Raw genomic sequence first — 12,025 nt, forward strand, 5'->3', positions numbered from 1 at the left:
GCCTATGGGCGCCAGGCCAGCGCGCCCCATGGCCAGTCAGGGGGCACCCCCATAAAGAGCAATAAGTGTCATTGAAGCTCTGGCAGGGGGAGACACTACTAGGTCCCAGCTGTCACCCCCCCTCTAAAAAATTCATTTCTTGGTATTTTGAGCTGAAATTTTGCACAGAGGTTGGAAAAAATCCAATCCAACTTTATTAATTTTTCCAGAATTTTTCGAGGTCGGGAAGTATTTTTTTTTATTTTCCTACCATTAAAAATCGAGGAAATCGGAAAAAATAGGAACCGGCCCGGAATGACCCCAAATTCAGTGGGCAGCCTCATAAAAATATGGCTGATTTTACTGGATTGATTTCATGTGGAAAGCACGACGTTTTGTTGTAGGAATGCGGGAACCCCGGCGGCTCGCCTGCCGCGGCCAGCGACGTCGGGCTGGCCCCTGCAGCGCCTAGCCTCTCCCACGCGGGGGGCAGGCCAGAACGCGGGGGGCCAGGGCCCGAAGGCAGCCCCCCCGCGGGCGAGAGAGCAAGCCAGCAGGGGCTGTCGCCTGCCGCGGCCAGCGACGTCGGGCTGGCCCCTGCAGCGCCTAGCCTCTCCCACGCGGGGGGCAGGCCAGAACGCGGGGGGCCAGGGCCCGAAGGCAGCCCCCCCGCGGGCGAGAGAGCAAGCCAGCAGGGGCTGTCGCCTGCCGCGGCCAGCGACGTCGGGCTGGCCCCTGCAGCGCCTAGCCTCTCCCCCGCAGGGGGCAGGCCAGAACGCGGGGGGCCAGGGCCCGAAGGCAGCCCCCCCGCGGGCGAGAGAGCAAGCCAGCAGGGGCTGTCCGCGCGTCGCGCGGCGCGGCATGGCTGCGGGGGCCGCGCGCGCGCGCCCAAGCGCCCAAGGGCCCCCAAGGGCCCCAGGCCCTCAGGCCCCAGCGCCCCAGCGCCCAGCGCGGGCGGGCGCGCGCGCGCGTGTGGTCTTTGAGGGGCGCCGGCCTGGTGGCTCCCTAAAGAGCAATAAGTGTCATTGCAGCTCTGGCAGGGGGAGACACTACTAGGTCCCAGCTGTCACCCCCCCTCTAAAAAATTCATTTCTTGGTATTTTGAGCTGAAATTTTGCAGAGAGGTTGGCAAAAATCCAATCCACCTTCATTAATTTTCCCAGAATTTTTCGAGGTCGGGAAGTATTTGTTTTAATTTTCCTACCATTAGAAATCGAGTAAATCCGCAAAACTAGGAACCGGCCCGGAATGACCCCAAATTCAGTGGGCAGCCTCATAAAAATATGGCTGATTTTACTGGATTGGTTTCATGTGGAAAGCACGACGTTTTCTTGTAGGAATGCGGGAACCCCGGCAGCTCGCCTGCCGCGGCCAGCGACGTCGGGGACGCTGGCCTGCGCTGTCGAGCCCGCGAGGGCTGTCTCCGCGGCAGGCCCCCCCTGAACGGGGCACGACAGGCCACCGCGCTGGCTCGTCCAGCGTCGACAGTCCCTCGTCCAGGTTTCAGATCGCGCCAAGTCGAACCCATGACCTGCTCAAGCCATCGTGCGCTGCCGAATTCGCATCTGCGTGTAGGCTGCCATTCCACGCGGCAGCCCCTGTTTTCGTCAGCGTGCCCCCCTGACGAATTTTCCTGCCTGGCCCAGTCCAGCGTCCAGCCCCTGTTCGTCGAAAAATCTGCGCTGCTGATTTTCCACGACGAGCCTACTTTCGTCAGCGTGCCCCCCTGACGAATTTTCCTGCCTGGCCCGGCCAGTCCAGCCCCTGTTCGTCGAAAAATCTGCGCTGCCGATTTTCCACGCGGCAGCCCCTGTTTTCGTCAGCGTGCCCCCCTGACGAATTTTCCTGCCTGGCCCGGCCAGTCCAGCCCCTGTTCGTCGAAAAATCTGCGCTGCCGATTTTCCACGCGGCAGCCCCTCTTTTCGTCAGCGTGCCCCCCTGACGAATTTTCCTGCCTGGCCCGGCCGGTCCAGCATCCAGCCCCTGTTCGTCGAAAAATCTGCGCTGCCGATTTTCCACGCGGCAGCCCCTCTTTTCGTCAGCGTGCCCCCCTGACGAATTTTCCTGCCTGGCCCGGCCGGTCCAGCATCCAGCCCCTGTTCGTCGAAAAATCTGCGCTGCCGATTTTCCACGCGGCAGCCCCTGTTTTCCTCAGCGTGCCCCCCTGACGAATGTTCGTCGAAAAATCTGCGCTGCCGATTTTCCACGCGGCAGCCCCTGTTTTCCTCAGCGTGCCCCCCTGACGAATGTTCGTCGAAAAATCTGCGCTGCCGATTTTCCACGCGGCAGCCCCTCTTTTCGTCAGCGTGCCCCCCTGACGAATTTTCCTGCCTGGCCCGGCCGGTCCAGCATCCAGCCCCTGTTCGTCGAAAAATCTGCGCTGCCGATTTTCCACGCGGCAGCCCCTCTTTTCGTCAGCGTGCCCCCCTGACGAATGTTCGTCGAAAAATCTGCGCTGCCGATTTTCCACGCGGCAGCCCCTCTTTTCGTCAGCGTGCCCCCCTGACGAATTTTCCTGCCTGGCCCGGCCGGTCCAGCATCCAGCCCCTGTTCGTCGAAAAATCTGCGCTGCCGATTTTCACCGACGAGCCTACTTTCGTCAGCGTGTCCCCTTGACGAATTTCCCTGCCTGGCCTGGACAGTCCATCTTCCAGCCCATGTTCATCGAAAAATCTGCGCTGCCGATTTCCCCGACGAACCTGCAGCTGCACAAATCTGCGCTGCCGATTTCCCCCCCTGTCGGCATGGCTGCCGCTGCCCCGATGTCCAGACCAACAGTCTTTTTTGTCGACTTTGCCGATTTTGTCCGCGCTGCCGATTCCAACACTACCCCCTGCATCCAAACCAGCATTGTTTCGTCAGCTCTTCCCCTGACGATTTTAGCCCTGTAACAAACAGTAGGCCTCCAATCCCGCCAACGGGAGCCAAGTTGATAGGGAAGAGAATTGAATGACGCGCCTGGTCCTCGCACCCCGCCACCCGAGGGGCCTTTTTCCCGGCAGCCTCTGAAAAACTCTAGCTTTCACGGTCCTCGCCGCCCCTCACCACCATGGCAGGTGTCACGGGGTTAAATTTTTCGCAACGAAATTCAACCCAATGCGGCAGTCTAGTCCCGACTAGACTCAGCCTTGCCTCACTCTTTTCGCTCGTGTTTCCCTACGACTATGTGTTTCGCTCACCCAAAGAGGTTCTCACAATAGCTTCGTCGCAAACAAGGAAACCAACACAAGCAAGCACAACAAGATTACAAGAATCCCTCTCAACCTTTATTTATCTCATCAACAAAGGAATACACAACAAGAGTGTGTGTGCTATGCACAAAATCGCAAGCTCCACAACAGAGGCTTGGCAAGCCTATTTATAGACATACATGAGCTGCAGGCTCCCCCCCATTATCCCCCATTTTCGGGACCTAGTGGAGCACTTCCTCCATCCCATGATCCCATGTTTTCAGGACATAGTGGAGCACTACCTCTTACCCATGATCCCATGTTTCCAGGACTTAGTGGCATGGAGAACACCCCAGTTATGCTCCCACGTTTTGCCTCCCATGAAGCTGCCACTTCCCCCATTTCCTGGCTGTCTACTTGGCAGTCCCAACTGCCTGTTCTGCTGCGTCAGCTGCTGACTTAGAAGGTCCAGTATCTAAGCCCCCACATCCATGCCAAGTCGTAGCTCAAAGACTCGCATAGATCATTGCACGCTGCTTGCCGAATTCGTTTCTGCCTATGCAAGGCTGCCGCTGTCCATCGCTGCCGAATTCTAGGCAGTGTGCCTTCGTTGGCGCGTCCCCGCGCCTAGAGCCCTAACAAACCACCCCCACTAGAAGAGTCCGACGCCCTCGTCGGAATAGATGTGAGGTAGTCTTGTATTTGGTCCTCAAATTGCCATAAGTCTGTGTCCTTTTCCCACGAAACCTCCTCATTTTTCTTCCATTTTATCAAGAATTCTGTCCGCCGATTCTTTCGATGCTGGCCGAGTCTACGATGATCCATAATCTTGACAATACCATCGTCAAATTGTTTATGAATCGTAGGAGGAGCCCGTTGCGACTTACTTCTTTTTGGATCCTCATGATCTTCATAAAAAGGCCGCAAGTAACTTACGTGAAAAGTAGGATGAAGCTTCAGCCGTTCGGGCAGCTCCAATCTGTATGCCACAGCCCCTACCTTTTCAATGACCTCAAAAGGCCCGTCATACCTTGGCACCAACCCTCGGTGCTTCGTCGTCCCCACAATTTTCTTCCAAATTTGCGGAGTTAACTTGAGTAACACCTTGTCACCCACACTGAATTCCAGCAATCTTCGCTTTTGATTGGCATATTTGAGCATCCTTTTCCTTGCCTTACGCAAGCTATCTTGGGCTTGCTCAAACAGTTCCTGCCGTTCCATCGCAAACCTGTACGCCGCTGGACTCTTCCCACCCGATATCTGCACTGCAATCTCCGCAGGAGTTTGGGGTTGGGCTCCCAAAACTAGCTCAAACGGACTTGCTTCCGTTGCCGAGGATTTTTGAAGATTATAGCAAAACTGCGCACTATCCAGCAACTCCAGCCAGTTTCGCTGCGTCGCTGTCACGTAGTGTCTCAAATATTCCTCCAGCAAAGCATTTATCCTTTCCGTTTGTCCATCAGTTTGCGGGTGATTGGCAGTCGAAAACTTCAGCCTTGTTCCCATCATGTTGAACAATGCTGTCCAGAATCTACCCGTGAATCTCACATCACGATCACTTACAATGTCTGAAGGTACTCCAAAGTATTTCACCACGTTGCGGTAGAATAATTCAGCGGCCACTTCGGCTGTACACACCGTCGGGGCAGCGACAAACACCGCATACTTAGTGAATCTGTCCACAACAACCATGATTGTGTTCATGCCATCCACCTTTGGAAAACCAACAACGAAATCCATTGAGACCGATACCCAAGGCCTTTCTGGAATCGGCAGCGGCTGTAACAAGCCTGCCTCACGCTGCCTTAACGTCTTGTCTTGTTGGCACACTAGACAAGTCCTGACATAAAGTTCTACATCTTCCTCCATCTTCGGCCAATAATAAGTCTGCGACAGGAGAGCAACCATCCTTTCTCTACCTGGATGTCCAGCCCACTGCGGATCATGAGTCTCCATCAATAAGTGTTTCCGCAGCTCTCCCTTTGGCACGAAGATTCGACCCCCCTTTGCATAGAGTAAGTCTTGTTCCAACCAATACCTCCGTATTGTCCCTTCTTGTACAAGCTCAACCAATTTCTTGTACGCTGCATCCTCCCCCGCAGCTTGACGAAGTCGACACAGCATGTCCGACTCCACCTGAACAATAGCAAGAACAGTAGCGATTACTTCGCGTCTGCTAAGTGCATCCGCAACCTGATTGTGGCTTCCTGGTTTGTGCTTCCATACAAAATCATATTCGGCCAAGAATTCCTGCCACCGAGCTTGTCGCTGCGACAATTTCTTCTGCGTCCAGAAGAATGTGTTGGCAACATTGTCAGTCTTGACAACAAATTTCGGCCCCAACAGATATACTCTCCATATGCCAAGGCAGTGCACTACTGCCGTCATTTCTTTCTCATGCGTCGAGTAATTCTGTTCCGCATCATTTAGCTTCCGACTCTCGAAAGCAACCGGATGTCCATCTTGCACCAGTACTCCACCAATAGCCCTATCCGAAGCATCCGTATGCACTTCAAATGGCTTCTCAAAATCAGGCAGCCCCAAGACTGGAGCTGACGCTACCGCTGTCTTCAGCTTCTCAAAAGCTTGCTGACAGTCAACCGTCCATTCCCATCTCCGACTCTTCTTGAGAAGATCCGAGAGAGGAGTTGTCTTCTTGCTATAACCCTCAATGAATCGTCTGTAGTAGTTTGCAAGCCCCAAAAATGATCTCAATTCCGGGACAGATTTTGGTGCTGTCCATTCAACAATGGCTTGAATCTTCCTTGGATCCATCTTCACTTGTCCTTCCCCAATCAAGTGGCCTAGGAACATAATTTCAGCTTTTGCAAACTCACACTTTTCTCTCTTTACATACAATTCATATTCTCTCAACCTACTTAGGACTTTAGAGAGATGAGTTACATGATCTTCAATGCCTCTACTATAGATTACAATGTCATCTAAGTAGACTACAACAAAATTGTCTAAGAAATCATATAACACGTCATTCATTAGATTACAAAATGTTGCTGGAGCATTTGTTAGGCCAAATGGCATAACTAGAAACTCATAGGAGCCATACCTTGTCACACAAGTAGTTTTATGCTCATCACCATCAGCAACCCGCACTTGCCAATACCCCGATCGCAAGTCCAATTTTGTAAAGATTGAGGCTCCACACAATCTGTCCATCAAATCCTGAATTAAAGGAACAGGATATTTGTTTTTGATTGTTACCTTGTTGAGTGCTCGGTAGTCCACACACATGCGAAGGCTTCCATCCGCCTTCTTTTGAAACAAAACCGGAGCACCATACGGAGCCTTGGAAGGCCGGACAAACCCTGAGTCAATCAGCTCTTCCAATTGTTTCCTCAATTCTGCCAATTCCCTTGGCGACATTCGGTAAGGGGCTTGAGATGGTGGCTTTGCCCCTGGCACCAGCTCAATTCGATGGTCAATGGCCCTCCTAGGCGGGAGTTTCTTGGGTAGCTGAGGCGGCATCACATCTTCGAATTGCTGCAGCACGCTAGCAATTTCTTTCGGCACCTCACCACAATGGTCTGCCTTCTCGTCAACTATTGTTGCCAGAAACACTTCCCCTCCTTTCCGCAATGCTTTATCAATAGCAATTGCCGAGACCAAGCTCTTCCCCTTTTTCACCACATTCGCAGCTGCGACATTACAACATGGGACGAAACAAGGGCATCCCTCACTTGCAATCATCATTCCATTGAGATAAGGCATCAAGACAACCTTGGCTTTTCGTAAGAAATCTAGGCCAAGAATAATATCGTAATCGTCAAGATTTACGACCAGCACATCATGCTTACCTCTCCACTGATCCAGCGTTATCGGCACATCGTAAGACATCCCAGCAATCCTCTGTGCCTTTGAGTTTACTGCCTTCATGGATGTGTGGCTGTCACTCAGCCGCAGGCCAAGTTCTTTCACCAGCCGATCTGCCACAAACGTGTGCGTTGCACCTGAATCCAGCATAGCATTCACGTCTTTGCCATTTACCACAATCTTCACATACATTAGATTGTCCGTAGCCCCTGACTTCCCTTTCCGCAGTGCATCAATCCTTGCCAAGTCTCTATCGACAGGGCGGGATTCAGCAGCCCCATCCCCTGATTTAGCTACCAGGCAGTTTATCACACGCATAGGGTTGACGTGCGTAACTACCCCTTCCCCCTCATCGCTATCCCCAGCCCGAATAGCATTCAACTTCTCCCTCTTTGGACATTCCCTCGCAAAGTGAGGACCATCACAAATGAAGCAAGTAAAGTTCGGTTTAGTACTCTTACCTTGTGCACCCATAAACTTGGCCTTGCCCTTCTCCGCGGCAGTAGCCCTCGATGCACCCCCACCGAACTTCTTCCTCGTTCTTTCCTCCTTGTTTCTTCCCTTAGACTTGAAGGAGGTTGATGTATAGCCCTCTCTAGTAGTTGATTTAAAATCAATCAAACTGTCCGCAGCAGCAATAGCGGAGGACAGATCCTTTACATTCTGTCGCCTTAGTTCCGCTTGCGCCCAAGTTTGCAATCCGGACATGAAGTTGAATAGCCTGTCCTCCTCGGACATATTCTCGATGTCGAGAATCAAAGAACTGAAAGACTTAACATAATCACGAACTGACCTGTCATGTTTGAGTCTTTTAAGTTCCTCCCGCGCAATCCACGACGTGTTGTTCGGAAGGAACTGCTCTTTCAGCTCTTGCTTGAGACAATCCCACGTCTCAATCTTTGGACGTCCAGCACTTAAGTCCTCTTTGGTTCTCGTTCGCCACCAAAGCTTCGCATCACCCGTGAGATACATCACGGTAAGATCCACTTGTTCAGCCGCGCCAATCTTCGCAACACTAAAGTATTGTTCCATATCCCACAAGAAATTCTCCAGCTCTTTGGAACTTCTTGCTCCACCAAAACACTTTGGTTCAGGCACTTTAGGTTTCGAATTACTTACCCCAATAGGAGCGTTTGTCACTGCCCTCTTTAGAATGGCAATCGTCTCTTCGGCAGCAGCCAATCGTTCACTCGATTCTGCCGCAAGAGAAATATACAGGCTCTCAGCCCTTTCAGCGCTTTCCATAGCTTCCTTCAAGCGATCCATAATAGAACGTTCTTCGTCTTCTTCATCCGACCCTATCAAAGTCTCAAGACGCGTCAACCGTTCCCGAATAGCTTCCATGACTTCTGCTGCACGTTGTTAGAATCAACCGTGCTCTGATACCAATTGTCACGGGGTTAAATTTTTCGCAACGAAATTCAACCCAATGCGGCAGTCTAGTCCCGACTAGACTCAGCCTTGCCTCACTCTTTTCGCTCGTGTTTCCCTACGACTATGTGTTTCGCTCACCCAAAGAGGTTCTCACAATAGCTTCGTCGCAAACAAGGAAACCAACACAAGCAAGCACAACAAGATTACAAGAATCCCTCTCAACCTTTATTTATCTCATCAACAAAGGAATACACAACAAGAGTGTGTGTGCTATGCACAAAATCGCAAGCTCCACAACAGAGGCTTGGCAAGCCTATTTATAGACATACATGAGCTGCAGGCTCCCCCCCATTATCCCCCATTTTCGGGACCTAGTGGAGCACTTCCTCCATCCCATGATCCCATGTTTTCAGGACATAGTGGAGCACTACCTCTTACCCATGATCCCATGTTTCCAGGACTTAGTGGCATGGAGAACACCCCAGTTATGCTCCCACGTTTTGCCTCCCATGAAGCTGCCACTTCCCCCATTTCCTGGCTGTCTACTTGGCAGTCCCAACTGCCTGTTCTGCTGCGTCAGCTGCTGACTTAGAAGGTCCAGTATCTAAGCCCCCACATCCATGCCAAGTCGTAGCTCAAAGACTCGCATAGATCATTGCACGCTGCTTGCCGAATTCGTTTCTGCCTATGCAAGGCTGCCGCTGTCCATCGCTGCCGAATTCTAGGCAGTGTGCCTTCGTTGGCGCGTCCCCGCGCCTAGAGCCCTAACAGCAGGCCTCTAATCCCACCCATCAGCAGTTGTAGCCGATAGGGCAGTGATTTGAATGACGCGTCGCGGGCCGCCGGGTCATCTCACCCGGCCATTAATTGGAGCGTTTTTGGCTGGCCGAGGATGGGGGGATGGATCTCTTCTTCCGAAAAAGCAAACAGTACATCGGGAGTTATGTTGACGGGGCATGGAATTGAATGACCCGTCGCGGGCCGCCGGGTCATCTCACCCGGCCATCCCGGGGAGCGTTTTTCCCGGCAGCATCGGGGAAACTCTTGCTTTCACTGCCCGCTGCCCAAGTCCCCACTCGCATCGGCCCCCCGCGCCAACAAGCCAACGCTGCCGAATCGGCAGACACTGCTGCCGAGTCTGCCGACACTGCCCCGCGGGCTGCCACTGCCCCAGTGTCTAAACCAGCGGTCTTTCTCATCGAGCCTTGGACTATCCAGTCCGTCCTGACTCATCGCCAGCACCTGCTGCCGATTCTGCCGACTTTGCCGATTTTCTCGGCGCTGCCGATTCCAACACTGCGCCCACCGTGTCTGAACCAGCGCTGTTTCCTCAGCGTGTCCCCTCGACGAATTTTCCTGCCTGGCCTGGACAGTCCACCGTCCAGCCCGTGTTCGTCGAAAAATCTGCGCTGCCGATTCTGCCGACTTTGCCGATTTCGTCGGCGCTGCCGATTCCACCACTGCCCGCCGTGCCTGAACCAGCGCTGTTTCGTCAGCGTGTCCCCTCGACAAATTTTCCTGCCTGGCCTGGACAGTCCATCGTCCAGCCCATGTTCGTCGCAAAATCTGCGCTGCCGATTTTCCCCGACGAACCTGCAGCCGCACAAATCTGCGCTGCCGAATCTGCCGACACTGTCCCGCGGGCTGCCACTGCCCCAGTGTCTAAACCAGCAGTCTTTCTCGTCGAGCCTTGGACTATCCAGCCCGTCCAGACCCATCGCCAGCACCCGCTGCCGATTCTGCCGACTTTGCCGATTTCGTCGGCGCTGCCGATTCCAACACTGCCCGCCGTGCCTGAACCAGCGCTGTTTCGTCAGCGTGTCCCCTCGATGAATTTTCCTGCATGGCCCGGCCAGTCCAGCGTCCAGCCCATGTTCGTCGAAAAATCTGCGCTGCCGATTCTGCCGACTTTGCCGATTTCGTCGGCGCTGCCGATTCCAACACTGCCCCCCGTGCCTGAACCAGCGCTGTTTCGTCAGCGTGTCCCCTCGACAAATTTTCCTGCCTGGCCTGGACAGTCCATCGTCCAGCCCATGTTCGTCGAAAAATCTGCGCTGCCGATTTTCCCCGACGAACCTGCAGCCGCACAAATCTGCGCTGCCGAATCTGCCAACACTGTCCCGCGGGCTGCCACTGCCCCAGTGTCTCAACCTGCGGTCTTTCTCGTCGAGCCTTGGACTATCCAGCCCGTCCAGACCCATCGCCAGCACCCGCTGCCAATTCTGCCGACTTTGCCGGTTTCATCGGCGCTGCCGATTCCAACACTGCGCCCACCGTGTCTAAACCAGCGCTGTTTCTTCAGCGTGTCCCCTCGATGAATTTTCCTGCATGGCCCGGCCAGTCCAGCGTCCAGCCCATGTTCGTCGAAAAATCTGCGCTGCCGATTCCCCCCTGTTGGCATGGCTGCCGCTGCCCCCTTGTCTGGACCAACAGTCTTTTCCGTCAAGCCCTGGACCATAAATCGTGCAGACTCACAGTCAGCACCTGCTGCCGACTTTGCCGATTTCGCCGGCTCTGCCGATTCCGAGCCAACGCTGCCGAAACAGACACTGCTGCCGAATCTGCCGACGCTGTCCCGCGGGCTGCCACTGCCCCAGTGTCTAAGCCAGCAGTCTTTCTCGTCGAGCCTTGGACTATCCAGCCCGTCCAGACTCATCGCCAGCACCTGCTGCCGATTCTGCCGACTCTGCCGATTTCGTCGGCGCTGCCGATTCCAGCACTGCCCGCCGTGCCTGAACCAGCGCTGTTTCGTCAGCGTGTCCCCTCGACGACTTTTCCTGCCTGGCCTGGACAGTCCAGCGTCCAGCCCATGCTCGTCAGACAATCTGCGCTGCCGATTTTCCCCGACGAACCTGCAGCCGCACAAATCTGCGCTGCCGAATCTGCCAACACTGTCCCGCGGGCTGCCACTGCCCCAGTGTCTCAACCTGCGGTCTTTCTCGTCGAGCCTTGGACTATCCAGCCCGTCCAGACCCATCGCCAGCACCCGCTGCCGATTCTGCCGACTTTGCCGATTTCGTCGGCGCTGCCGATTCCAGCACTGCCCGCCGTGCCTGAACCAGCGCTGTTTCGTCAGCGTGTCCCCTCGACGACTTTTCCTGCCTGGCCTGGACAGTCCAGCGTCCAGCCCATGCTCGTCAGACAATCTGCGCTGCCGATTTTCCCCGACGAACCCCCAGCCGCACAAATCTGCGCTGCCGATTTTTCCCGCCGGTGGCATGGCTGCCACCGCCCCAATGTCCAGACCAGCGGTCTTCTCCGTCAAGCCTTGGACTGTCCGGTCCCGAGATCCCGGGAACGCTGCCGGATCGCGCCCCAGCCTCCGCGACGCCGTGCCCCTGGAGGGGCTCGGGGGGGACGAATCGGAGCGACATGGGGCTGAATCTCAGTGGATCGTGGCAGCAAGGCCACTCTGCCACTTACAATACCCCGTCGCGTATTTAAGTCGTCTGCAAAGGATTCTACCCGCCGCTCGGTGGGAATTGTACTTCAAGGCGGCCCGCGCGGCTCTTTCACCGCGAGGGCTTGGCCAACGGCACGTGCCTCCGGGGCCAAGAGGCCCCTACTGCAGGTCGGCAATCGGACGGCGGGCGCACGCGTCGCATCTAGCCCGGATTCTGACTTAGAGGCGTTCAGTCATAATCCAACGCACGGTAGCTTCGCGCCACTGGCTT

This window comes from Populus nigra, chromosome 2 (genome assembly GCF_951802175.1).
Source record: "Populus nigra chromosome 2, ddPopNigr1.1, whole genome shotgun sequence".
Lineage (NCBI taxonomy): Eukaryota > Viridiplantae > Streptophyta > Magnoliopsida > Malpighiales > Salicaceae > Populus > Populus nigra.